Here is a 24,207-nt window from a genome sequence, read left to right as displayed (position 1 = left end):
AACTTGTACTTGCTGAAAGCAACAAGAACAATTATTGTATTAATTGATACATTACACATGTTCATATTTATTTGAGAGTATGCATATTTAATCATAGAGATTTAAGTTTGCCTACTTATCTATTTGTGTTGGGAAATACCAACTGGAGTTTACCTGAAAGCTAATAAGCCCAGATAAAAGAATAGGAGACGTGGATGGTATTTTTTATTATTATTTTAGAGGTATTTTGTCTAAAGTTTTATTTTGAGTTGACTATTTGTTTTTTTGATATTATTTTATTGTGTTTTCGGTGAAGATTTACACAGCAGTTTAGGTTCCCATTCAGTAATTTCTATACAAATTGCTCAGGGACATTGGTTACATTCTCCCAATGTGTGAATATTCTCAATGTTTCCATTCTGGTTGTTCAGTTTCCATTAATCTATTTTTCCTACTCCCGTAAATTCTTATCACCTTTGTTTTAAAGTAATTGTTGACCATTTTGTCCCATATAGATGACTTTTTTTAAAAGGAGCATAGTATTTATGAGTGACATTGTTTATGTTGTGTATGTTGAACTTTTTTAAAATTTTGTTGCTGTTATTGAGAGTATACACAGCAAAGCATACACCAATTCAACCATTTCTACGTGTACAATTCAGTGACATTGATTACATTCTCCCAGTTGTGCAACCATTCTCACCCTCCTTTATATATCAACCACAGAGAGTTATATTTTTCTTGTTAGCAAATGAATTCTATGTGAGAAGTTCTTATCTTTTCAAAGCTTTCTATGGCATAATTTTGCCAGGCATAAGTATGTTATTATTTCTTATGCCTATTTTTTTGTGTTACAGAAGTGAAATACTAAAAAATATTGGGAGTACAATGAGAGTCATAATGTAAACTGAACTCCCCTTCAAATTTCCTTCTGTTTCTTTCTGCATGAGAATCAATTTCAAAATCATATGCAATACTCCTGAACTACTGTCATAACCTTTTTTTGTGTATTTTTTAAAAAAGCAGTTTTCTTCAGCCCTATGTCGCTTCCATTTTGTGAGCCTTTTTGGCTGTTACCCTCTTCCATGGAAGTGCTGACACAGTGATATCAAGATTATCACCATTGATTAAAGGACAACTGTTGGTGAGGGTAAGTTCAGTTTTCACCTTATAATTTAAGATGATTTGTGGCTATTCTATTTCCCACATTTTATACATTTAAGATACTATGTTATTATAGATTTGGTATTCTGAAACTGAGACTTTAAGTTAACTAAGTGATGTGACAGGAAATCAAGCACTACATTTATAGTGGGGAAAAAGAGATCACAAGGCATTGCGTATCTCTTCAGATATCCTATATGTGCACTGATGGCTATGACACCTGAAACAGCAACCAGAAAAGGAATAATTCAACTTAGCACAGGATATCTTAAGTGCATAATAAATGTTTATAAATAAATTATCTCAAAGAATATCTGTTCAATAACAAAATGTAAATATATCTAACTTACTTTTGTATCCTTAATAAATGTTTGAGTTCATTCAAAATGTCATTTAAGAAGTAAGATTAAGTTGTTCAAGAAGTAAGGTAGTTTTCACTTGACTTTAGGTCATTGAGAATACATTTAAATAGGAGTATCTAATTTCTTCTGTGGTACCTACACTTACATGTGAAGCATTATACTGTTCTTTGAAGGTAGATTTAAGTTGGCTAAAAATATATATTGTGAACACTATTTTTAAAAAATAAAATGCAATTGATACACTAAAGTAGGATAGTATAAAATGTTCAATAAAAACCAGAGAAGGCAGAAAAAAGAGGAAAAAATGAACAAAGAATAAATCAAATAAACAACAGTTACAAGCATGGTAGATATTAATTCAACAATTTCCATTATCACTTTAAATGTGAATGATCTAAATAAACCAATTAAAAGACAGAAATTGTCAGAGTGGATAAAGAAATTAAGATATAGCTATAAGTTTCTGCAAAAACTCAGATTAAATACAAAGATTCAAATTGGTTAAAAATAAAGGTATGATCTCCAGAAACTATAAGCACCTGGTATTTTCTTTAATAAGTAAATGGACAAACAATCTCTGGTACGTCCATACAATGGAATATTATTCAGCAATAAGATAAATGTGTTATTAAGCCATGAAAAAGTATGGAAGAAATATAAACACATTGCTAAGTGAAAGAAACCAGTCTGAAAGGCTACATACTTTATAATAACAACTATCACATTCTGGGAGAGGCAAAACTCTAGAGACAGTATAAAGCTCGGCAGTTGCTAGCGATTTGTGGGGTGGTATGGAAGGTGAATAGGTAAAGAACAGGGGATTCTTAGGGTGTGAAACTATTCTGTGTGAAGCTATAAAGGTGTAATGGTGGACACATCATTATGCATTTGTCAAAACCAACAAAACTGTATAACATAAAAAAGTGAACCTCAGTATAAACGAAGACTATAGTTAATTAATATTGGTTCATTAATTATAACAAATGTACCACCCTAACGCGAGACTTTGGAGCCCTGAGGGTGCAGCAGTAAAGAACTCAGCTGCTAACCAAAAGGTCAGCAGTTTAAATCCACCAGCCACTCCTTGGATACTCTATGGGGCAGTCGTACTCTGTTCTACAGGGTTGCTATGAATTGGAATCAATGCCAACAAGTTTGTTTTTGGGTTTTAATGCAAGACTTTAGTAACTGGGGTGAGTATATGAGACTGTATGCACTATCTGCTCAATTATTCTGTAAATCTAAAACTTTACTAAAACATTGACATATTTAATTATTTTTTTAAGTTAATTAAAAAAAAAGGGTTGGAGAAAAATACACCACCCTCATATTAATGAAAAGAAAGTTGGAGTTGCAATATTAATTTAGAGCAAAGAAGATTTCAACCAGAAAGATCATCAGGGATAAAGTAGGGCATCACATGAAAAGAAAGGGGTCAATTCTCCAAGAAGACATAAACTAAAAAGTATAGGCTCCAAACAAAGAGCATCAAAATACACGAAGCATAAACTGGTAGAATTGAAATGAGAAATGAACAAATTCATTATTAATTGGTGAATTTAACACTCCTCTTTCAGGAATTGACAGATCAATCAAGCAGAAAAACAATAAGGGTATACATGACCAGAACAGCCTTTCTAGTGACATTTATAGAACGTCCAAAAGCCGAATACACATTCTTCACAATCTCTCACATGGAACATTCACCAAGATAGACCACATTCTGGACCGTAAAATACATCTTAACAAATTTTAAAGAATAGAAATTATACGAAGTATGTTAGCAGACAACATGGAATTAAACTCAAATTATCGATAGCTGGAAAATCCCCAAATATTTGGATCAAAGCAGAAATCCTAAGAAACATTTAAATATTTTGAACTAAATAAAAACAGAAACACAACTTATCAAAGCCTGTGGGATGAAGCAAAAGAAGTGTTTACAGGAAAATATACAGCAGCAGGACATACGTTAGAAATAAAGAAAGATCTAAGAACAATGGCTCAAGCTTCTACTTTAGGAACCTAGAGCAAAGAAGGCAAATTATGTCCAAAACAAGTGGAAAAAATGAAATTGTAAACTTTGGGGTAAAATCAATAAAAACAGAAACAATAGAGAAAATCAACAAAACCACAAGTTAAAAAAAAAAAATCAATAAAATAGATAAGCCTAGAGACTTGCTAACCAAGAAAAAATGAAAAGACAGTAACTTACCATGAAAGAGGGGTTATCCCTACTCATCTCACGGACATTAAAAGGAAAAAAGGGAATAATACTGTTTTATAATTGTCTCTGGAAACCCTGGTGGTATAGTGGTTAAGTGCTAGGGCTGCTAACCAAAGGATCAGCAGTTCAAATCCGCCAGTGCTCCTTGGAAACTCTGTGAGGCAGTTCCACTCTATTCTATAGGGTCGCTATGAGTCGGAATCGACTCAACAGCACTGGGTTTGGTTTTGGTATAATTGTCTCTATGCCCACAAATTTGATAATTTAGATGATAACTTCAATTCCTTGAAAGATACAAACTGCTAAAACTCATTCAAGGAGAAATAGATAAACTGAATTACCTATATCTACGGCAATGGATTTTTAAAAAATAAAAAATTATTATTACTATAGAAATCCATTATGGTCGCCTCAATAAAGTGTAATAAGAATAGTAGTTTACATCTCTGGTCTTTCTTCCCAAAAAATAAATAACCCCAGTCTAATTGTGATGAAAACATCAGACAAATTGCAATTGAGGGATATTCTACAAATATTTTACTAGTACTATTCAAATCTATTAAGATTATCAAAAACAAGCAAAGTCTGAGAACCTGACCCAGTCAAGAGTTGTTTAAGGAGCTAAGGTGACTAAATGTAATGTGGTGTCCTGGATGGAATCCTAGAACAGAGAAAGGACATTAGGCAAAACAGTAAGGAAATATGAATGAAGTATGGACTTTAGTTTTTAATAATAACATTTCAGTATTGGCTTATTAGTTGTGACAAATATACCATGTTAATGTTGTTGTTGTTAGGTGCCATTGAGTTGGTTCCAACTCATAGTGACCCTGTGTATGACAGAATAAAACACTGCCCAGTCCTGTGCCGTCCTCACAATCATTGTTATCCATGAGCCCATTGTTGCAGCCACCGCATCAATCCACATAGTTGAGGGTCTTCCTCTTTTTCGCTGACCCAATGGGGCAGTTCTACTCTGTCTTATTGGGTCTCTATGAGTCAGAATCAACTTGATGGTTATATAAAAAAAAAATAATAATAATAATTTTTTTTATATCTCTAGATTATATGCATTTTGCTGTTCATAAATTATATCTCAACAAGGTAAATTTAAAAATAAGTATGTATCCCTTTCTAAATATGGGTACTACAAGCATACTTGTACTGCTGGATTGTGAGGGGGGGTCTATTTTGTAAAATCAAGTAGATAATTATTTATTACTCATTCTAAATTATGGCAGGAAAATATCTGCTTCATCTTTGAAGAAAAAAATGGTGTTTTTCATTATTCTAGTCTTTTTCTTTCATAATTTTGTTTTTGATCTTTTCACTATCTGGCTACTCTTTTTGTGAAAAATGACCCTTTTTGAGGGCTTGAGAATAATAGTCATATAATTCATTGTGCTATACAAAATAAAGATAATGGAAATAATAGTTTATGTGGATAGAATATATATTTCAAATAATATAAAGAGATTCATACATGCCATTCAATCTTGTGTCTGAAAGCCTCTCCAATTTAATAAGATGTCAAGAGAGCTATTAATAACAGAGAGCTGAACACCACAGTAAAATGCGGGTGCTGACTTCTTAAACTAACAGGAAAAGGACAGCTTTTTAATTGGACTGGATGCTGTACTGCCAAGTTACCAGGAAAAAAAAAAATCATTGTACTGTGGCAGCAAAATACACTTTAAACTATGTATCCATACCAAGCACTAGTGGCACAGTGGCTACAATGCTAGAGTGCTAACCGAAGGCTCAGCGGTTTGAACCTGCCAGCCGCCCCGTAGGAGAAAGATGCGGCAATCTGCTTCTGTAAAGGCTCCAGCCTTGGAAACCCTATGGGGCAGTTCTACTCTGTCATATAGGGTCGCTATGAGTTGGAATCGACTTGATGGCAATGGGTTCGGTTTTTGGTTTGGATCCTTACCAATGATAAGGAATGAAATTCTTCTTTCCCCTCTTTATGAGCTACTGAAAATCACACATAGTCGTTTAGGTTACATGTATTCACTGGTGTATGTGAGGTGCAGAATAGTGCACTAGACACATGCATACATGTTGCTATTGTAAATATCTCTAATGCTTGGTGGAAACCAAGTTGATGACTTTCTAAAGCAAAAACTTCATATTTTTCACTTCCTTGCACAGCCTAGAATTGATTTGGACTTTTGTGTAGACGTAAAAAGACATACTTTATGGTACGAGGCAATATTTGAGTTGAGTAAAGGTTATATATAGTTTTAGTTGAAACGTAAACAGATTTCTTTTATTGTAAAAAATATTTCTGCTCCCTAAACATCCTAGCCAAAAAGGTGCTCATGTAAAACAGGTATTTTAATTAACAAATGGCCTACATGGCATTTATGTGAGTGCTACATAATAAGCAAAATGCCCTCTTCTATCTCACCTTTCCTCCACCAAAAATAAATTCATACTTAAATACGTATCTAAAAATAAGATAAAAACTTCAATAGGATAATTAGCATATATTTGCTTCTGAGACATTGCACTTAAAAAAAAAAAAACAACTACTGTTCAGAATTCCATTGCCGTGAAAATATTTCCATTATAATTACGGAGGCATTAGTTGATTCAAATCAAACTTTCCTCGGATGTAAAATGAAGACGCTTAATGGTTATCTTAGTTTCTAAGTTCTGCTGTTACAGAAATACTACAAGTAGGTGGCCTTAACAAACAGAAATGTATTTTCTCACAATTGAGGAGGATAGAAGTCTGAATTTAGGGCTCCGGCTTTAAGGGAAGGCTTTCTCTATCTGTGGGCTCTTTTCATCTCGGCTTCTTGATTCCTTATCTATCTTCATGTGGTGAGCTTGTTTGCTTTTGTACATAAGCTCCTCCTTTTATATCTCAAAAGTGATTGGCTAAGCACATCCTACACTTGATATAGTCTCATTAACATAAGAAACCCCTGTTCTCAGATGGGATTATATCCACATGTATAGAGGTTAGGATTTACAACACACATTTTTGGGGGACACAATTCAATCCATATCAGTGGTCTTGGTTGGTAAAAATGGCAAATATCTTAATGCAGCACTCTCAGAAGTGGGGTGGAGTGATGCAAGCCTGCTGGTCCCCGGTCTTCCAACATTGAAGGATTCTGAACAATTCTGCTTTATGCACTATTGGAGGCATTTGGAAAGCTATAAGGTCAAGATGGCAAAGAGAAACCAGACCTCCAATCACCTGGGGTGATGGTTCCACAATTTAATTCTAAATAAGGACTGATGAGAATTAAACATAAACTTAACGTATGACCCAGCAATCCCACTCCTAGGAATTTACCCTAGAGAAATGGAAAAATGTGTTCACTCAAAAACCTGTACTTGAATATTTATAATCAATTCTTCATAATTTCCTAAAACTGGGAACAACCTAAATGTCCTTTGATGGGTGAATGGATAAACAAACAGTAGTACATCCAAACAATGAGATATACTTATTGATTAAAAGGGTGAAATCACTGATACATAGAACATGGATAAAACTCAAATGCATTATGCTGAGTGAAATAAGCCAGACACAATGATTTTCTATTTTATACGATTCCATCTAGATGACATTCTGGCCAAGGCAAAACTGTAAGAATAGAAAGGAATCAATGGTGCCAGAGCTAGAGGTAGTTTTTGTTGTCGTTAGAGGCCGTTGAGTTGATTTTGTCACAGGGTGATGCTAGTCACAGCAGTTTTCTAGACTGCAGTCTTCACGGGAGCAGGTCACCAGGTCTATCATCAGCAGAGCTGCTTGGGTGGATTTGAACTACGCACGAACTTTTAGGTTAGCAGCTGAGTGCTTAATTGTTGGGCCACCAGAGTTCCTTGTTAGAGATGGGGAGCAAGTTTAATTTCGAATGGAGGGTGAGAGGGAATATTTTGGGATAAGAAAATTCTTCTGTATTCCAATTGTGATGGTGGCTACATGATTATGCATTTGTAAAAACTCGTAACTGTACACCCCAAGAAATGGAACCCTGGTGGTGTAGTGGTTAAGAGCTCAGCTGCTAACTAAAAGGTCAGCAGTTTGAATCCACCAGCTGCTCCTTGGAAGCTCTACGGGGCAGTTCTGCTGTATCCTACAGAGTCACTATGAGTCAGAATCGCCTCAACGGCAATGGCTTTTTTATACACCAAAATAAGGTCAAATTTATTATATGCAAATTATGTATCAATGTAATTGTTATAAAAATACATTAATTGATTAAAAACCTAAAATCTGTGCATATCACTGTATGTAAATTTACCTCAATAAAAAAGGACTCAGCTAATTTTCAAATGTCTGAAATGTATCATTTTTCATCTGTAATATTCATCTTATCCCAATACTACATGTCTTAGTTTCCTCCAGCTGCCATAACAAAATACTACAAAGTGGGTAGCTTTAAAGAACAGAAATTTTGGAGGCTAGAAGTCCAAATTCAAGGCGTCAGCAGGACTGTGCTCTCTCACTGTCTGCTCTAAACCAAAACACCAAACTCCTTGCCGTCCCCGTTGAGTCAATTCTGACTTATAGCGACCTTATAGGGGTAGAACTACCGCAGAGGGTTTCTAAGGAGTGACTGGTCAGTTTAAACTACCAACCTTTTGGTTAGCAGCCAAGCTTTTAACCACTGTGCTACCAGGGCTCCCTGTCCACTCTAGGGGAGGATTTTTCTTTGGTATCCCCAGGTGTTTCTTGGTGTCTGTTGGCTTATAGGTGGACTTTTACATGCTATATTCTCCCTGTATGTGTAACCCTATTTCCATGTCTGTCCTTCCATTTCTTCCTTGCCTCTCAGAAGGGATTAGAATTGGGACCTACCCCACTCAGGTATGATTTCATTAGCCGATAACATCTGTAAGGAAAAATCCTCTTTCCCCAAACAAGGTCACATTCACTAGGAATTAGGGCTTCAATGTATCTTTTTGGGGGAGACACATTTCAATTCATAACACTGCTATTTGTATTTTAATCTCTTCATATTTGTTTATCCCTGACTAGGAAAGTCATCTTTCACCCATTGTTGGCCTTTATATTTAATTGTTCAAAGAATGTATGAATTGATGAGTGCATTGATTCTAATAAGGGAAACCTAAAGAAATTTAAATCTCAGAAAAATTGTCTCTCAAATCAAGGCGGAAATTAGTTGTATAATAAAAAAAAAATTCTTTCAAGTACAAATGGATTCCTTTTTTCAAGGCTGCTTTTAATAAGTTAAGTACTTTCTGAAAATTGTAATCTTCATATGTTTTTTATTCATTGTCTTTAGCTTTCCTAGATCCTTCCATTTTCTCCCTATTATAAACTCTTCTTCGGTGCTATTCTGTATTTCTATTAAATCTACAAAAATACTGTTTAGGTCTTCAGTTCTTTAATTTCTTGTACATCAGATAAAAGGGGAAAAGGAAAATACCTCTTATTTCTTCCTGATGATAATGTTAAATAATTATATAGTTCTCATTAGATGCAGTTTTCTTTATGCAACATTTGTCATCTCATGAATAAATGCTTCTAAAATAAATTGAATTCATTCAGATAAAATATATTGTCATTTTCAGATCCCACATTTTTATAATTTTTTTTCTACCAAAAAAACCAAATCCACTGCCGTCAAGTCGATTCCAACTCATAGCGACCCTATAGTGACCCTACAGGACAGAGTAGACCTGCCCCATAGAATTTCCAAGGAGCGCCTGGTGGATTCAAACTTCCAACCTTTTGGTTAGCAGCCGTAGCTCTTAACTACTACCCCACCAAGGTTTCCTTTTTTTTCTACAGGGTTATGAAAATAAAAATCAAATTATCAGGTAATATCTTACCCATTTCTGGAGTTATCTACAGAACAGAAAACTATCCCACATAAACATGTAATTTGTGTGTATTAAAAGAGAATAAGGAGACACCCAAAGACTATCACCTCTAAACCTATTTTCCAAAGAGCTGACGCTTTTCATTCTTTGTTCTTCTCCCTCCCTTTCCTTTCACCATCCTATTTCCTAAGTTTATCTTTCTCTTTGAAATGAGTTTTCCACATATAAGTCGGAGGTAGACTTAAGGTGCCTCCCACGTAAAAATGCCAAAAGGAGAAGTTAGTTCTGAATCATAGTCTGTCTCATTCAATGAAGGGTATCTCCCATGATTATGAGAAAAAAAAAAAAACAACTAATATTTCCATAGCAAAATTATTTTTAAAAAGCTCTAAATCAACCTCCATTGCTCAAAAGAGAGCTGCCTGGTTTGAATTTTTTTTTTTTTTTAATAACTTTTATTAAGCTTCAAGTGATCGTTTACAAATCCAATCAGTCTGTCACATGTAAGTTTACATACATCTCACTCCCTACTCCCACTTACTCTCCCCCTCTTGAGTCAGCCCTTTCAGTCTCTCCTTTCTTGACAATTTTGCCTGCTTCCTTCTCTCTCTATCCTCCCATCCCCCCTCCAGACAAGAGTTGTCAACACAATCTCAAGTGTCCACCTGATATAATTAGCTCACTCTTCATCAGCGTCTCTCTCCCACCCGCTGACCAGTCCCTTTCATTTCTGATGAGTTGTCTTCGGGGATGGTTCCTGTCCTGTGTCAACAGAAGGTCTGGGGAGCATGGCCGCCGGGATTCCTCCAGTCTCAGTCAGACCATTAAGTTTGGTCTTTTTATGAGAATTTGGGGTCTGCATCCCACTGATCTCCTGCTCTCTCAGGGGTCCTCTGCTGTGCTCCCTGACAGGGCAGTCATCGATTGTGGCCGGGCACCAACTAGTTCTTCTGGTCTCAGGATGATGTAGGTCTCTGGTTCATGTGGCCCTTTCTGTCTCTTGGGCTCTTAGTTGTCGTGTGGCCTTGGTGTTCTTCATTTTCCTTTGCTCCAGGTGGGTTGAGCCCAACTGATGCATCTTAGTTGGCCGCTTGTTAGCATTTAAGACCCCAGACGCCACATTTCAAAGTGGGATGCAGAATGATTTCATAATAGAATTATTTTGCCAATTGACTTAGAAGTCCCCGCAAACGATGTTCCCCAGACCCCCGCGCTTGCTTTGCTGAGCTTTGAAGCATTCATTTTATCCCGGAAACTTCTTTGCTTTTGGTCCAGTCCAATTGAGCTGACCTTCCATGTATTGAGTGTTGTCTTTCCCTTCACCTAAAGCAGTTCTTACCTACTGATTAATCAATAAAAAAACCCTCTCCCACCCTCCCTCCCTCCCCGCCTCGTAACCACAAAAGTATGTGTTCTTCTCAGGTTTACTATTTCTCAAGATCTTATAATAGTGGTCTTATACAATATTTGTCCTTTTGCCTCTGACTAATTTCGCTCAGCATAATGCCTTCCAGGTTCCTCCATGTTATGAAATGTTTCACAGATTCGTCACTGTTCTTTATCGATGCGTAGTAGTCCATTGTGTGAATATACCACAATTTCTTTACCCATTCATCCGTTGATGGACACCTTGGTTGCTTCCAACTTTTTGCTATTGTAAACAGAGCTGCAATAAACATGGGTGGGCATATATCTGTTTGTATGAAGGCTCTTGTATCTCTAGGGTATATTCCTAGGAGTGGAATTTCTGGGTTGTATGGTAGTTCTATTTCTAACTGTTTAAGATAACGCCAGATAGATTTCCAAAGTGGTTGTACCATTTTACATTCCCACCAGCAGTGCATGAGAGTTCCAATCTCTCCATAGCCTCTCCAACATTTATTATTTTGTGTTTTTTGGATTAATGCCAGCCTTGCTGGTGTGAGATGGAATCTCATCGTAGTTTTAATTTGCATCTCTCTAATGGCTAATGATCGAGAGCATTTTCTCATGTATCTGTTGGCTGCCTGAATATCTTCTTTAGTGAAATGTGTGTTCATATCCTTTGCCCACTTCTTGATTGGGTTGTTTATCTTTTTGTGGTTGAGTTTTGACAGAATCATGTAGATTTTAGAGATCAGGCGCTGGTCGGAGATGTCATAGCTGAAAATTCTTTCCCAATCTGTAGGTGGTCTTTTTACTCTTTTGGTGAAGTCTTTAGATGAGCATAGGTGTTTGATTTTTAGGAGCTCCCAGTTATCGGGTTTCTCTTCATCATTTTTGGTAATGTTTTGTATTCTCTTTATGCCTTGTATTAGGGCTCCTAGGGTTGTCCCAATTTTTTCTTCCATGATCTTTATCGTTTTAGTCTTTATGTTTAGGTCTTTGATCCACTTGGAGTTAGTTTTTGTGCATGGTGTGAGGTATGGGTCCTCTTTCATTTTTTTGCAAATGGATATCCAGTTATGCCAGCACCATTTGTTAAAAAGGCTATCTTTTCCCCAGTTAATTGACACTGGTCCTTTCTCAAATATCAGCTGCTCATACTTGGATGGATCTATGTCTGGGTTCTCAATTCTGTTCCATTGGTCTATGTGTCTGTTGTTGTACCAATACCAGGCTGTTTTGACTACTGTGGCTGTATAATAGGTTCTGAAGTCAGGTAAGGTGAGGCCTCCCACTTTCTTCTTCTTTTTCAGTAGTGCTTTGCTTATCCGGGGGTTCTTTCCCTTCCATATGAAATTGGTGATTTGTTTCTCTATCCCCTTAAAATATGACATTGGAATTTGGATCGGAAGTGCTTTAAATGTATAGATGGCTTTTGGTAGAATAGATATTTTTACTATGTTAAGTCTTCCTATCCATGAGCAAGGTATGTTTTTCCACTTAAGTATGTCCTTTTGAATTTCTTGTAGTAGAGCTTTGTAGTTTTCTTTGTATAGGTCTTTTACATCCTTGGTAAGATTTATTCCTAAGTATCTTATCTTCTTGGGGGCTACTGTGAATGGTATTGATTTGGTTATTTCCTCTTCGGTGTTCTTTTTGTTGATGTAGAGGAATCCAAGTGATTTTTGTATGTTTATCTTATAACCTGAGACTCTGCCAAACTCTTCTATTAGTTTCAGTAGTTTTCTGGAGGATTCCTTAGGGTTTTCTGTGTATATAATCATGTCATCTGCAAATAGTGATAACTTTACTTCTTCCTTGCCAATCCGGATACCTTTTATTTCTTTGTCTAGCCTAATTGCCCTGGCTAAGACTTCCAACACGATGTTGAATAAGAGTGGTGATAAAGGGCATCCTTGTCTGGTTCCCTTTCTCAAGGGAAATGCTTTCAGGTTCTCTCCATTTAGAGTGATATTGGCTGTTGGCTTTGCATAGATGCCCTTTATTATGTTGAGGAATTTTCCTTCAATTCCTATTTTGGTAAGAGTTTTTATCATGAATGGGTGTTGGACTTTGTCAAATGCCTTTTCTGCATCAATTGATAAGATCATGTGGTTTTTGTCTTTTGTTTTATTTATGTGATGGATTACATTAATGGTTTTTCTGATATTAAACCAGCCTTGCATACCTGGTATAAATCCCACTTGATCAGGGTGAATTATTTTTTTGATGTGTTGTTGGATTCTATTGGCTAGAATTTTGTTGAGGATTTTTGCATCAATGTTCATGAGGGATACAGGTCTATAATTTTCTTTTTTTGTAATGTCTTTACCTGGTTTTGGTATCAGGGAGATGGTGGCTTCATAGAATGAGTTGGGTAGTATTCCGTCATTTTCTATGCTTTGGAATACCTTTAGTAGTAGTGGTGTTAACTCTTCTCTGAAAGTTTGGTAGAACTCTGCAGTGAAGCCGTCCGGGCCAGGGCTTTTTTTTGTTGGGAGTTTTTTGATTACCGTTTCAATCTCTTTTTTTGTTATGGGTCTATTTAGTTGTTCTACTTCTGAATGTGTTAGTTTAGGTAGGTAGTGTTTTTCCAGGAATTCATCCATTTCTTCTAGGTTTTCAAATTTGTTAGAGTACAATTTTTCATAATAATCTGAAATGATTCTTTTAATTTCATTTGGTTCTGTTGTGATGTGGTCCTTCTCATTTCTTATTCGGGTTATTTGTTTCCTTTCCTGTATTTCTTTAGTCAGTCTAGCCAATGGTTTATCAATTTTGTTAATTTTTTCAAAGAACCAGCTTTTGGCTTTGTTAATTCTTTCGATTGTTTTTCTGTTCTCTAATTCATTTAGTTCAGCTCTAATTTTTATTGTTTTCTTCTGGTGCCTGATGGGTTCTTTTGTTGCTCACTTTCTATTTGTTCAAGTTGTAGGGACAGTTCTCTGATTTTGGCTCTTTCTTCTTTTTGTATGTGTGCATTTATTGATATAAATTGGCCTCTGAGCACTGCTTTTGCTGTGTCCCAGAGGTTTTGATAGGAAGTATTTTCATTCTCGTTGCTTTCTATGAATTTCCTTATTCCCTCCTTGATGTCTTCTATAACCCAGTCTTTTTTCAGGAGGGTATTGTTCATTTTTCAAGTATTTGATTTCTTTTCCCTAGTTTTTCTGTTATTGATCTCTAGTTTTATTGCCTTGTGGTCTGAGAAGATGCTTTGTAATATTTTGATGTTTTGGACTCTGCAAAGGTTTGTTTTATGACCTAATATGTGGTCTATTCTAGAGAATGTTCCATGTGCGCTAGAAAAAAAAGTATACTTTGCAGCAGTTGGGTGGAGAGTTCTGTATAAGTCAATGAGGTCAAGTTGGTTGATTGTTGTAATTAGATCTTCCGTGTCTCTGTTGAGCTTCTTACTGGATGTCCTGTCCTTCTCCGAAAGTGGTGTGTTGAAGTCTCCTACTATAATTGTGGAGGTATCTATCTCACTTTTCAGTTCTGTTAAAATTTGATTTATGTATCTTGCAGCCCTGTCATTGGGTGCATAAATATTTAATATGGTTATGTCTTCCTGATCAATTGTCCCTTTTATCATTATATAGTGTCCTTCTTTATCCTTTGTGGTGGATTTAAGTCTAAAGTCTATTTTGTCAGAAATTAATATTGCTACTTCTCTTCTTTTTTGCTTATTGTTTGCTTGATATACTTTTTTCCATCCTTTGAGTTTTAGTTTATTTGTGTCTCTAAGTCTAAGGTGTGTCTCTTGTAGGCAGCATATAGATGGATCGTGTTTCCTTATCCAGTCTGTGACTCTCTGTCTCTTTATTGGTGCATTTAGTCCATTTACATTCAGGGTAATTATAGATAAATAAGTTTTTAGTGCTGTCATTTTGATGCCTTTTTATGTGTGTTGTTGACAATTTCATTTTTCCACATACTTTTTTGTGCTGAGGCGTTTTTCTTAGTAAATTGTGAGATCCTCATTTTCATAGTGCTTGACTTTATGTTAGTTGAGTCGTTACGTTTTTCTTGGTTTTTATCTTGAGTTATAGAGTTGATCTCTAGTTTTATTGCCTTGTGGTCTGAGAAGATGCTTTGTAATATTTCGATGTTTTGGACTCTGCAAAGGTTTGTTTTATGACCTAATATGTGGTCTATTCTAGAGAATGTTCCATGTGCGCTAGAAAAAAAAGTATATTTTGCAGCAGTTGGGTGGAGAGTTCCTTTTTGTGGTTACCTTATTATTTACCCCTATTTTTCTAAGTAAAAACCTAACTTGTATTGTTCTATATTGCCTTGTATCACTCTCCATATGGCAGTTCAATGCCTCCTGTATTTAGTCCCTCTTTTTGATTATTGTGATCTTTTACCTTTTGACTTCCATGATTCCCTGTTATGTGTATTTTTTTTTAATTAATCTTAATTTGTTTGTTTTTGTGATTTCCCTATTTGAGTTGATATCAGGACGTTCTGATTTGTGACCTTGTGTTGTGCTGATATCTGATATTATTGGTTCTCTGACCAAACAATATCCTTTAGTATTTCTTGTAGCTTTGGTTTGGTTTTTGCAAATTCTCTACACTTGTGTTTGTCTGTAAATATCTTAATTTCGCCTTCATATTTCAGAGAGAGTTTTGCTGGATATATGATCCTTGGCTGGCAGTTTTTCTCCTTCAGTGTTCTGTATATGTCATCCCATTCCCTTCTTGCCTGCATGGTTTCTGCTGAGTAGTCAGAACATATTCTTATTGATTCTCCCTTGAAGGAAACCTTTCTTTTCTCCCTGGCTGCTTTTAAAATTTTCTGTTTATCTTTGGTTTTGGTGAGTTTGATGATAATATGTCTTGGTGTTTTTCTTTTTGGATCAATCTTAAATGGGGTTCGATGAGCATCTTGGATAGCTATCCTTTCGTCTTTCATGATGTCAGGGAAGTTTTCTGTCAGGAGTTCTTCAACTATTTTCTCTGTGTTTTCTGTCCCCCCTCCCTGTTCTGGGACTCCAATCACCCGCAGGTTATCCTTCTTGATAGAGTCCCACATAATTCTTAGGCTTTCTTCATTTTTTTTTAATTCTTTTATCTGATTTTTTTTCAGCTATGTTGGTGTTGATTCCCTGGTCCTCCAGATGTCCCAGTCTGCATTCTAATTGCTCGAGTCTGCTCCTCTGACTTCCTAGTGCGTTGTCTAATTCTGTTATTTTATTGTTAATCTTTTGGATTTCTACATGTTGTCTCTCTATGGATTCTTGCAACTTATTAATTTTTCCAGTATGTTCTTGAATAATCTTTTTGAATTCTTCAACAGTTGTATCGGTGTGTTCCTTGGCTTTTTCTGCAGTTATCCTAATTTCATTTGTGATATCATTAAGCATTCTGTAAATTAGTTTTTTATATTCTGTATCTGATAATTCCAAGATTGTATCTTCATTTGGGAAAGGTTTTGATTCTTTTGTTTGGGGGGTTGGAGAAGCTGTCACGGTCTGCTTCTTTAAGTGGTTTGATATGGATTGTTGTCTCCGAGCCATCACTGGGAAACTAGTTTTTCCAGAAAATCCGCTAAAAAAAAAAATGCAGTCAGATCCCTATCAGAGTTCTCCCTCTGGCTTAGGCTATTCAGATGTTAATGAAGCCACCTGGGGAGGGTGGGGGAGGGAACAGAGAGATAGGAGAGTAGCACCTCAGAATATAGCCAGAGTTGCTTGTCTTGCTTGGAATGACTATTATATCTGAGATTCCCGTGGGCGCGTCGCCTATGTGTGCTGGCTGTGTGGAGATTGCCCCCGGGGGGTCTGGCCCACTGGAGTCACGGTCAGATCCTCCGCTTCCAGCCCCACGCCCAGTGTCAAGGCTCCCCTACTGGGACGGTGCACTCTCGACTCCAAAATCAGTCGCTGCCTCCCGGGGACTTCTCATCCCTCCAGCCGCGTGGCCGTGCCGCCTCCGAGAACTAGTTGGGCCTCCTCCCGGGGTTAGTTCAGATGGGTGGAGCAGCTCCTCGTGGTTGTGCTGTGACCGAGTGTCCCGGCTGGGACGCTGTTCTCCCCACTCCAATACCAGTCGCTGCCTCCCGGGGACTTCTCGTACCGGCTGCATCCCACGCCGCCCACGCGACCCGGCTGGTCCCCTTCCCGGGGTTAGTTCAGGGGGGTGGAGCAACTCTCCGTGTTTATGGCGTACCTGCATCCAGTCCAAATCCCTGGGGGACGGTTCCCCGGCTCGGATGCTGCTCTTTCTGCTCCAAGACCAGTCACTGCCTCCCGGGGACTTCTCCTACCAGCTGCGTCCCACGCCGCCCGTGGAACCGGCTGGTCCCCCTCCCGGGGTTAGTTCAGGGGGGTGGAGCAGGTCTCTGTGCTTGTGCCGTACCTGACTGGTACGCTGGCTCCAGGCTCTGGAAACAATCGCTGCTTCCCCGTATTAGTTCGTTCTCCGTCTCTAAATCTGTGTTTGTTGTTCAGGGTTCGTAGATTGTTATGTATGTGATCGATTCACTTGTTTTTCTGTGTCTTTGTTGTAAGAGGGATCCGAGGTAGCGTCTGCCTAGTCCGCCATCTTGGCTCCGCCCCCTGGTTTGAATTTTGATGTTGCCACTAACTGGCTACATGACTGTGGCACAATCCAACCCAAAAACCAAACCCACTGCTGTCGAGTTGATTCCAACTCATAGCAACCCTATAGGACAGTTTAGAACTGCTCCATTCCAAGGAGCGCCTGGTGGATTCGAACTGCCGGCCTCTTGGTTAACAGCCATAGCACTTAACCACTGTACCACCAGGGTTTCCAATACTTCATCTCTTAAAGCCTCATTGCCCTTTTCAGAAGAATGAGGATTATAGTAGAGTTATTAAAGTTAAATGAATCAATATATATAACATATAGAACAACACCTACCACATAGTTAGTGTTATAATTAACAATTGCATTAAAAAAATTGCCATGGAGTCAATTCTCACTCATGGTAACCCTATAGGACACAGTAGAACTGCCTTATAGGGTTTCCAGGGAGTGGCTGGTGGATTCGAACTGCTAACCATGTGGTTAACAGCCGAGCACTTAACCACTGTGCCACCAGGACTCCATATAATGGCATTAGTAGTTACTTTTATCAACGTTATCATTATTTGACTCTCACCAAAACTGTGTAAGAAAGGTAGGAGAGTGATGCCATTTTTCAATAGTATGGTCCCCTTCTTCTCCACAGAACTTGGCAATAAATGAAATGTGACTGTCCTGTGAGAATCAAATATAAAATCAGCACGTAAGTATCAGAGAAGATGTATATTAAGATACCTTAAAGAAATCAAAAGGCTCACAAACTAGCTGAATTTCTCTATAACCTAATTTAGGTTTAACACACAATAAAGAATATAGGTCAGTTAGAATTAGACTACTTAGTGACAGTTGCTTTTACCAAAGAGATTCCAGATTTATTTATTTATCTATTTCCAGAAAATAAGTGTCAGATTGTAACTTGACATACTATACGCAGTGTGCCTTCATAGGCAGGATGCGTTAGACAGAAGGTGGGAGCGGTAGCTAGCATCCACAGGAGTTATAGATCTCATAAACTGGCATTCTGACTTTGTACACAGTGCAAGTTTGGTCAATGAGACAGAATTATGAGCCGGAAAATCAGGTTTCTGAGACAGTAGAGCCTAGTATTGTTACACTCCTGACTGTGACAGAATCACGAAGATCGTGGGAAAACTATGAAAAATAGATGGAGAGGTATTCTCAGATAAAACCCTAATCATACCTCTGGTCTTGCATGATATTTTCAGAACATCTGTTGCCTACCTTCTCTAGTGTCATGTTTTTCTAAACTCTTGGTATAATAGAGTTTTGTTAACAAGCTCCCTTCTAAAATTTAAGTAAAACAGCATTAAATTGGAGTAACCGTGGAATATCAATCTGAAATAGTAAATCTTGATGGCAAAGTTTTTAAATACACTGATTTTATTTATCCAATCATTATAAAGAAACATACATACAATAAAATTTTACTCAGTAGCTACCACGTGTAAGGAACCATGCTGAGGATAGGGACTGGGAAGCTGAGTGAGAGGCAAGTGGAGGGGACAGGTGTATAAACTAATAATCACCACAGGCTGGGATATTAATAGCAGGGAGAAAAGCAACTTGACAATGCAAAATACTGAAATTAGAAATAAGCTAGTAAGATCCTAAACCTAGCTTATACGAGTTTTTATGCTTCAGTGAAAAGATAATGATTTCTAATCTTTCAGTTGTTTGATTTTAGATGTGTACTTCTAAGCTGCAAAAGGATGCATGGAAAGCAGTTCTTGTGATTAAATTATGTGCCCTCTCTAATCTTCTTTAAACTCATAAATTTCTTTTAACAAAGACTTTCATAGGTTTTATATAGGTAAATGAGGAGTCTGAGTTAATGAGAAGGTACAGCCTTCTGCACATTAACCACATTCAGAAAACAGAGTGCCTTCTGTATACTGAGTTTCTTACGCCTATAAAATTCATGAAGTCCAGCATTCTCCCCAAATATCCAACATGGGCACATAATGTTTTGGTTATTCCTGAAACCATTTAATTGATAGTAATAAAACCATTAAACTTCTATGAAGCTTTTTCAATACTGTTTTCTTTTATGTAAGAATTTATGAAAAAACAAGGATGATAGAGTAGAGGATGTTTTTTGTTGTTTGTTTAAGCACATTGTTACTGTTAAGAGAATATATACACTTACAAGCTATAGTAACTGAAAGCTCTGTTTTAAGAAACCTAGTTTCTATTATCATCACAGGTCATAAAATAGGAACTCACTTATCTCCAAGTTTTAATTCTTGAGTATCACTGGTTTATTAAAAACACTGAGGCCTTGGAAACAAAAGAAAACAGACCCACTAGCCTCGTTGAGACTGGAGGACTCCCGCAGACTATTGCCCTGAGATACTTTTCAAACCTTGAACCAAAGCTGCTGAGGTTACCTTGTAGGTAAATTGGCTCAAAAAATAATGAATATCTCCCATAAGTGCCATACTCCTTTAAAAAATCATCTATATGAGAACACACAGTCAACAATTACTTTAAAACAAAAATGAGAATGTAAGGGGGCAGGGAAACTACATTAATAGAAATGGAACAACTAAACAGAAATAATAAGAATGTTCACACATTGTAAAGAATGTAACCAATGTCACTGAACAACCTGTGTAGAAACTGTCGAATGGGAACATAAACTGCTGTGTTAACCCTCACTGAAAACACAATAAAATATTAAAACAAAACAAAACAAAAACACTTAGGCTTTTACTTGACTCCTGAGAATTCTGAAAACTGTCAGTTTTGAAAAGCCATATACCTAGTTTATGATAATGGTGGAATAGCTTGGCAAGACCAACGTTACTACCAATAATAATAGTAAAAAAAAAAAAAAAAAAAAAACTCTGAAAATATATTAAAATAGAATTGTTTGAAGGAACTTAAAGCAGGCAGAAAATAGAGAGAATATGACCCTTGGAAGATTCGTATTTATTCATTTTCTGCCTGGGGCACTCCCCAGTCCCCACAGCAAACAGAAGATAACACTCAAGTAGAAAGTGGCAGTTTTATTGGGTTAAGGAGTCAGAGTTGGAGTTCGTGACTGTCACAGAGGGTAGAAAATGGAGGGAGGTTTGGGCAATCTTAGAAAATAGAGGAGACACAGACGGGATTTGGTAAATACCTCAGGCTTTCCATTGACACTGCAGAAAGGTCAAAACTTGTGAGTATGGAACACAACCCAGGACTAAGGGACACACCTTAGGACTAAAGGCAAAGCCTACACTGATCCACATAACAAAGTCTAAAACCAAGCCTGCACAAGATCAAGGCCACCAACCCGTAATGTAAATGTCTGCTAATAGAAAATTCTCCATTTTTGAAAGGAAAATAACAAGATTCAGAATCTCTAGAAATATCACTTTCAGTGGTCAGTATAAAGGTAAAAGAAAAAATTCTGTGAATAAACAAGAAAACATGATGCAAAATAAAGGAGAAAAGCTAATAGGACTTGAGGCTGATGTAAATATTGGAATTAACAAAGACTTTAAATTTTTTTTTTTAAATTAGCTATTATTGATTTCTTCTGGTCATGATAGAGTAACTAGTGCCACACTTTTCCTCCTTTCATAAATAATTACAAAGCTGAAAAATTTATAGGCAACATTTGTTTTTAGGCATGGGACAATAAGAAGTGCTGGAAAATAAGCTCCCTCTATGAAATGAGAGAAAAAAAAAAGTTGATTGGCCAAGCTTTCTGCCTAGTGACACTTAAAGATGTGTCACTGAGAGGAGCAACCCAAGCAGAGCACAGAAGTCTTGCCCAAGTTTAGAAAACAGATACTAGAGTTCGGGGAGCCAGAGGCAACTGAAATTTGCCCAGCAGAGTATTAGAGAGGAGGAAGATACACAGAGACAGACCTCCAAAAAACTATATGTTGTGTGCCGTCGAGTTGATTCTGACTCATAATGACCCTATATGACGGTGTAGAACTGCCCCATAGGGTTTCCTAAGCACTGGGCTGCTAACAGAAAGGTCTCTGGTTGGAACCCACCAGCCACTCTAAGAGAAAAGACCTATCGATCTGCTCCAATAAGGATTACAGTCTAGGAAACCCTATGGGGCAGTTCTACTCTGCCCTGTAGAGTTCGTATGAGTCAGAATCGACTGGAGAGCACACAACAATAACAACAACGATAATAACAAATCTTTATGGAGAAGCCCTGGTGGTACAATGGTTAAGCACTTGGTTGCTAACCGACAGGTCAGTTCTTCAAGCCCACCAGCCCCTCCAGAGGGTCGATATGAGTTGGAATTAACTTGACTGCAAATACCAACAATCTTTATGGGAGCAGATGTCCAGGTCTTTTCTCCCTCAGAGCCACTTGTGGTTTCCAACCACTGACCTTTCAGTTAGTAGCTGAGTTAGGAGCACTTAACCATTGCACCAAGGAGCCCTGGTGGCACAGTGGTTAAAATGCTTGACTGCTAACTGAAAGGTTGGGGTTTGAAACCACCAGCGGCTCCGCAGGAGAAAGATGTGGTGGTCTGCTTCCATAAAGATTTATAGCCTTGGAAGCCCTCTGGGGTCACTATGAGTTGGAATCCACTCGATGGGCAGTGGGCAGGTAACCATCGTGTCATTCGGTATCCTTCCAAAATTACATAGTGATTCTGAAGAATCTGCTGCGAATATTAAACTACACACAGTAAAGTAAAACCTCATATGGCTGGGCTAAGAAATACCGAGGAATTATAAAATGAACAATTTCTCAAGTTTACACACAGTAGGTAACCATTCTAGCTTCCACCAGCCAGAATGGATATACCCCTTTGAGCCTCTGGCGCCATCAGTAGAGACCACAAAAGAGTCATGCCATAGTAGCAGAGCTACACTAGCCCCAGAATAAAGGGTTCTCTGGAACTGCCTAATAAAGTTTTAAAACAAGTATCTAAAGGATAAAAATGATCTGCAGGTAACTTAACTACCTGCCTGAACACACTTCACAATCAGCATCTTTCACACAGCACTGTTGCAAGTATAATCTATAACTTTTTATGGTAACTTGAGTAACAGCTGAAAAAATTTAAAACATAGGTGCTCACAAATTCCCTTTGTAGAAAATATTTCCTACAGAAAAAATCTTCTAAACTGTGCACAGATAGGACTACAAGAATGTCCACTGAAATATTTTTTCAAATAGTAAAATATAATAAACAATCTAAAATCATCGATAATTTTATCAATCAGAATGCTGACATGAAACAGATTGCTCATTCAAATTGTGTAATTCAAGGAAAATTTAACAAAGAAATAATTTAAAAATGTGTTAGCAAGGAGTTGGGGAAGTGGTGTCCCCAGGGCTGGTAATGTACCATTTACTACCTTAGGGCCTAACGGACAGCAGCTGTTACCAGGAGAGGAGACAGCCACCTTGACAGGAGCTAGGACCTTTGGTCAAGTGATGCAGCCATCACTCTTAGGAAGGCAGAGGAAAGGGGACTCTCCTGCCTCCAATCTATTCTTGGTGCTTTCCTTTGGCTCCACCAAGCTAAGTCAAATGGTAAGTTAGTCTATTGGTATAGTCCATGCAAGCCAGTCTTCTGGCATACAGAAAAAGATTAAGAAGGGTTGCAAATAAATCTAGGAAAGCAAATAGAAGATGAGTGGTTTTTTTTTATACTTAATACAAATGTACAATGTAATTTGCATTTATTATTTTTAAAATTTGCCTTATTTTAAGTGAAAAAGGTAAATAACTGCACAGAATAAACAGATTGGGCATTTAACATTTACATTAATAGATGGTAGACATGTAATAGATGGATAGCATAAATATCTACATATTCTATTTCTATGTATACCCATAGTTAGAGAGTATATCTAGCCCTCTATCTGTCCATTTAAATATGAAAATAAAATAAAGTGTCTGAAATATATATTGCAAACTGTTACCAGTGTTGACTTCTAGGACGTTGTTGTGTGTGGGCACTGGAGAGAGTGGAAGACTTTTACTTTTCATAGTTGCATGACGTTTATTTTTATAGTGAGAATGTATTACCTTTATCATTATTTTTTAAAGACATAGTTAAAAAAAATAACCTGGGCCATAAGGGAAGAAGAAAAGATACCCACGATTACTGGGAGCCTGCATAAGTTCAATAAGAACACACTTTGTTACCTCATTTAACTTTTATAAAGATTTACTAATCCTGTAGATGAGAGAAGAGCCTTAGCAAGACACTTGACGGGTTCTCAGGATGTCATTGAGAACAAGCTGGAGAAATGTGTTTTAGTTAATAGTATACCTAGGAATGTTTGAACCCCAAACCTGGGAGACAACTGTAATGACACACTCCGTGACTGTGTTCTCTGCCTGTTTTGATCATTTTATATTGACATATATATTTGGTATATTGCATTTTATATTAGCATATATATTTGCTACATATTTTATATTAGTATATATATTTGCTATATAGTCACTCCTCATGTTCAAAATATGTGAGACCAAGTCTCATCATCCTCACTTCTAAGGTGCATTCTGACTGTACTTCTTCTTCTAAGACAGATTTGTTTTTCTGGCAGTCAATGGTATATTCAATATTCTCCGCCAACAGCATAATTCAAAGGCATCAGTTCTTCTTCAGTCTGCCTTATTCATGGTCCAGCTTTCGCGTGCATATGAAGCAACTGAAAGTACCATTTGCATCAAGTTATTAAATGACATGTTGAAGACACAACATGTCATTTAGCAGGACGTACAGTCTAGTGAGTGA

Source organism: Loxodonta africana, chromosome 1, assembly GCF_030014295.1.
Source record: "Loxodonta africana isolate mLoxAfr1 chromosome 1, mLoxAfr1.hap2, whole genome shotgun sequence".
NCBI lineage: Eukaryota > Metazoa > Chordata > Mammalia > Proboscidea > Elephantidae > Loxodonta > Loxodonta africana.
Note: the sequence above shows the minus strand (reverse complement) of the source record.